Source organism: Cetorhinus maximus, chromosome 3, assembly GCF_964194155.1.
Source record: "Cetorhinus maximus chromosome 3, sCetMax3.hap1.1, whole genome shotgun sequence".
In the NCBI taxonomy this organism is placed as follows: domain Eukaryota; kingdom Metazoa; phylum Chordata; class Chondrichthyes; order Lamniformes; family Cetorhinidae; genus Cetorhinus; species Cetorhinus maximus.
The window spans coordinates 100,456,791-100,462,790 of record NC_135881.1 but is presented as its reverse complement, the minus strand read 5'-3'; positions in this window follow the sequence as shown (position 1 = coordinate 100,462,790).

Genomic DNA, 6,000 nt, shown 5'->3' with positions numbered 1-6,000 from the left:
TGTCTGCCTTTGTCAAGAGGCTCCCAAGATAAGGAAAATGATCCACACCCACATTTTTCTGGGATCTCACATTGATCTTAATGGACAGGGGGAGGCATTGTGCTGTGGGAGCTGGGTGTTTAGTGAAAGGCCCATTTTCTCATGTGCTTCAGAGAAGGGGTTGATAATCATGTGGAGCTTAGTTTCCGAGTGAGCACACAGACAAGCATCATCTACATACTGAAGATCTAGGACTGAGGTTGGAATGGTTTTGGAATTGGTTTTGGTTTGAAGACAGCATAGGTGGAACAGTTTCCTGTCTGTTCTGTAGATTATCTCCATGCCTGTGGGTAATTTGCTGGAGGTGAGGGGCAATATTGCAGGAAGGCAAATGGAGGAAAGAGTTGGCGCAATGACTCAGCCTTGTTTGAACATAAGAACATAAGAAATAGGAACAGGAGTAGACCATTCAGCTCCTTGAGACTGCTCCACCATTCAATAAGATTATGGCTGATCTTCTTGTGTTTCGATTTCTACATTCCCATCTACCTCGATAACCTTTGATTCCCTTGCCTAACAAGAATCTACCTACCTCTGCCTTAAAAATATTCAATGACCCCGCCTCCACCACCTTCTGAGGCAGAGTTCCAAAATCGCACTACCCTCTGAGAGAAAAAAATTCTCCTCATTAGGGCGACCCCTAATTTTAAAACAGTGCCTCCTAATTCTGGGCTTAGTTTGACCCCAGTTTTCACTGAGATAGGGACTGTGGTGAGGATCATGGCTTGCAAATCATCATGGAGCAGGTGGAGGATGGTGACAAATTTCTGAGGGCAGCCAAATTTGAGAAGGATACTCCATTAGCCTTCACAGTTGACAGAGTCAAAGATTTATGTGATTACAGTGGTTGGCACTGTTCCTTGCACTTCTTGAATTTGCCACGGAGTGAAAATCATGTCTGTGGTGCCTCTCAATGGGTGAGAAGTGCATTACGAGTCTGGAAGGAGATCCTTGGCCTCTGGAAGGAGATCCTTGGCCATTGGAAGGAGGCAGTTGAGGAGAATCCTTGCAAAGATTTTCCCTGTGGCAGACAGCAAGGAGACACCTCTGTAGTTGTTGCAAACAAACTTGTCTCCCTTCTTGAAAATGGTTATGATCACAGTGTCCCTGAAATACTCCAGCATGCACTCCTCTTCCCAGATGAGGGATATGAGGTTGTGCAGCCATGCCAGGAACATATCTCCGCTATGTTTCAGAATTCCAGCTGGGATTCCATCTGCTCTAGGGGCTTTGTTGTTTTTCAAATGTCAAGTGGCTTTTTCAGCTTCACCCCAGGTCAGGGTAGTGTCGAAACTGAGTTGGACGGGGTATTGAGGAATAGAGTTGAAGATATTTGAGTCGAAGACAGAGTCTCGATTGAGGAGTTCTTCAGAATGTTCTCTCCAGCGAGCAATCACTACCTCCCTGTCCTTGATGAGCTCCCCTCCATGCTTAGCTCTCAGTGGGGTGGGGCCTTGGGTGTTTTGGGCTATAGATTGTCCTGACAGTGCTGGAGAAAACATACATTTTGTTGGTGTCTTCAAGTTGTTGGCATTCCTACACACTTCCTGCCCATTACTTGTTCTTTGTGGGCTTTGTGTGAAAGAAGGCTAAGGGGGAGATGATGGCATAATAGTATTGCCACTGGATTAGTAATCCAGAGATCTAGAGTAATGCCCTGGGGACCAGGGTTCAAATCTCACCATGGCAGATGCTGGAATCTGAATTCAATAAAATTCTGGAATTAAAGATGGCCATGAAACTATTGTTGATTGTCACAAAAACCCATTTGGTTCATGAATGCCCTTTAGGGAAGGACATCTGGCCTACATGTGGCTCCAAACCCATAGCAATGCAGATGACTCTTAAGTGCCCTCTGAAATGGCCAAGAAAGCCACTCAGTTGTATCAAACCACTACAAAGTCTCAAAAAAGGAATGAAACTGGACAGACCACCAGGTATCGACCAGAAGCGATAACGGCAACCTGTCGACCCCGCAAAGTCCTCCTTATCAACATCTGGGGGCAAGTGCCAAAATTGGGAGAGCTGTCTCACAGACTAGTCAAGCAACATCCTGACATGGTTATACTCATGGAATCATACCTTAGAGATAATGTTCCAGATACCACCATCACCATCCCTGGGTATGTCCTGTCCCTCTGGCAGGACAGACCCAGCAGAGGTGGCGGCACTGTGGTATACAGTTGGGAGGGAGTTGCCCTGGGAGTCGTCATCATTGACTCTGGAACACATGAAGTCTCATGGCATCAGGTCAAACATGGGCAAAGAAACCTCCTGCTGAATCCCACCTACTGTCCCCCCTCAGCTGATGAATCAGTGCTCCTCCATGTTGAACACCACTTGGAGGAAGCACTGAGGGTGGCAATGGTGCAGAATGTACTCTGGGTGGGGTCTTCAATGTCCATCACCAAAGAATGGTTCGGTAGCACCACTACTGACTGAGCTGGCTGAGTCTGAAAGGACATAGCTGCTAGACTGGGTCTGCAGCACGCGGTGAGGGAACCAACAAAAGGGAAAAACATACTTGACCTCATCCTCACCAACTTGCCTGCTGCAGATGCATCTATTCATGGCAGTATCAGTAGGAGCAACCACCGCACAGTCCTGGTAGAGACTAAGGTCCGCCTTCACTTTGAGGATACCCTGCATTGCGTTGTGTGGCACTACCACCGTGCCAAATGAGATAGATTTCGACCATGTCTAGCAACTCAGGACTGGGCAACCATGAGGTGCTGTGGGCCATCAGCAGCAGCAGAATTGTACTCAGTCACAATCTGTAACCTCATGACCTGGCACAACCCCCACTCTACCATTACCACCAAGCCAGGGGACTATGATAAAAGCAAAATACTGTAGATGCTGGAAATCTGAAACAAAAGCAGAAAATGCTGGAGCAAAAACAGAAAATGCTGGAAACTCAGCAGGTCTAACAGCATCCCTTAGTTCATTGAAGAGTGCAGGAGGGCATGGCAGGAGCAGCACCAGGCAAACCAAAAAATGAGGTGCCAACCTGGTAAAGCTACAATACAGGACTACTTGTGTGCCAAACAGCATAAGCAGCAAGTGATAGACAGGGTTAAGCGATCCCACAACCAACGGATCAGATCTAAGCTCTGCAGTCCTGCCACATCCAGTCGTGAATGGTGGTGGACAATCAAACAACTCACTGGAGGAGGAGGCCCCACAAACATCCCCATCCTCAATGATGGAGGAGCCCAGCACATTAGTGCAAAAGATAAGGTTGAAGCATTTGCAATAATCTTCAGCCAGAAGTGCCGTGTGGATGATCCACCCCAGCCTCCTCCAGAGATCCCCAGCATCACAGATTCAGCCAATTCGATTCACTCCATGTGATATCAAGAAACAACTGAAGGCACTCGATACTGTAATAGCTATGGGCCCTGACAATATTCCAGCAATAGTACTGAAGACTTGTGCTCCTGAAATTGCTGCATCCCTAGCCAAGCTGTTCCAATACAGTTGCATCTACCTGGCAATGTGGAAAATAGCCCAGGTATGTCCTATACACAAAAAGCAGGACAAATCTGAGCTGGCCAACTACCGCTCAATCAGCCTACTCTCGATCATCAGTAAAGTGAGGGAAATCACTCTGCTGGTTGGAATCATACCTAGCAGAATGGAAGATGGTTGTGGTTGTTGGAGGTCAGTCATCTCAGTGCCAGGGCATCACTGCAGGAGTTCCTCAGAGTAGTGTCCTCAGCCCAACCATCTTCAGCTGCTTCATCAATGACCTTCTTTCCATCAGAAGTGGGATGTTCGCTGATGGTTGCACAATATTCGTGACTCCTCAGGTACTGAAGCAGTCCATGTCCAAATGCAGCAAGACATGGACAATATCCAGGCTTGGGCTGACAAGTGGCAAGTAACTTTCGCGCCACACAAGTGTCAGGGAATGACCATCTCCAACAAGAGAGAATCTAATCATTGCCTCTTGATGGTTAATTACATTAGCATCACTGAATCCTCCACTATCAACATCCTGGGTGTTAATATTGACCAGAAACTGAACAGGACTGGCCATATAAATACTGTGGCTACAAGAGCAGGTCAGAGGCAAGGAATCCTGCGGCGAGTAACTCACCTCACTATCCCCAAAGCCTGTCCACCATCTACAAGGCACAAGTCAGGAGTGTGATGGAATACTCCCACTTGCCTGGATGAGTGCAGCTCTAACAACACTCAAGAAGCTTGACACCATCCAGGAAAAAGCAGCCCGCTTGATTGGCACCCCATCCACAAACATTCACTCCCTCCACACACAGTAGCAGCAGTGTGTACCATCTACAAGATGCATTGCAGGAACTCACCAAGGCTCCTTAGGCAGCACCTTCCAAACCCATGACCACTACATCTAAAAGGACAGGGGTAGCAGACACATGGGAAGACGACCACCTGCAAGTTCCCCCACAAGCCACTCACCATCTTTACCTCGAAATATATCACTTTTCCTTCACTGTTGCTGGGTCAAAATCCTGGAACTCCCTCCCTAACAGCACTGTGAGTGTTTCTACACACGTGGATTGCAGCAGTTCAAGAAGGCAGCTCGGCACCACCTTCTCAAGGGCAATTAGGGATGGACAATAAATGCTGGCTTAGCCAGAGACACCCACATCCCATGAATTAACAAATTAACATGTCTCACAGAAGAGCCTGGTCTTTCATTGTCTTGGAGAAAGAGAGAAAGAGAGAGATTGTGTGTGGAGAAAGGGAGAGTGTGTGCAGAGAGAGATTGTGTGGAGAGAGAGAGATTGTGTGGAGAGAGAGAGAGAGATTGTGGAGAGAGAGAGAAAGTGGAGTAAGAGTGGAGAGAGAGTGTGTGGAGAGAGAGACAGCGTGTGGGGGGAGAGCGAGAGAGCATGTCTGTTGAGAAAGAGTGTGTGGAGAGAGAGAGAAGGAGCGAGGAAGTGTGTAGAAAGAGAGAGAGTGTGGAGAGAGAGAGAGTGTGCGACAAGAGAGAGTGTAGAGACAGTGATAGAGAGAGCGTGGGGAGAGAGAGGGAGGGTGTTGACACTGGACCAAAACACTGGTCTGCCAAGACCATATGGTCATCGGCGTGCAACGACCACCTCGTATTAAAAAAATCACGTATTGGCATCTTACACACATCCAAATGAAGTTTGGGACCTGGAACGTCAGGACCCTCATGGACAATCCTAACCATGACAGAGCTATCATAGCTCATAAACTCAGCCTCCTTCACATGGACATTGCCACCCTAAGTGAGACATGACATGCAGGAGAAGGCCAACTGAAGGAACAAGGCAGTGGGTACACGTTATCTCGAAGGACCTTCCACAAGAGGAACAATGCATCCACAGGGTGGGCTTTGCCATCAAACATGAGCTTGTCTGGTGCCTCAGTTTCTCCCCCTGTGGGATGTGAGTCTCTCATGACTCAATGCTGCATTTTAATAGCAGTGATCTTTAGCACCCTAATGAGGAATCAGCTTGCATATCATCAGTGCATATGCTCTTACACTTGAGGTAAACAGACAAGGTCAAGGAAGGGTTCTACACAAGCTTTCCACAATTCCCATTCTGAGTCACAGCAGGCAACAAACTGATCCTCCTCAGAGATTTCAACACCAGAGTCGGAAGGACGTGTATCTCTGGAAGAATGTGATAAGCAAGGAAGGAGTAGAGAAAGCAAACGCCAACTGAGTACTCCTGAAAAAGTCTAGAACCTAACCTTGTCATAACCAATACCTTGTTCCGCAAGTGAGACAAGTACAAGACCTCATGGTAACACCCATGGTCCAAACATTGGCATTTGCTTGATTACGGCATTGTTTGAACAAGGGACCACAGAGATGTCCACATCACCTGCTCCATGACAGGTACTGATGAGCCCTGGACTGATCACCGCCTTATCCAATACACCAGCTCCATCAGCCAGGCTCCCAAAAGCGGAGGCATCAGAAGCAATGCCACAAGAAGGCCT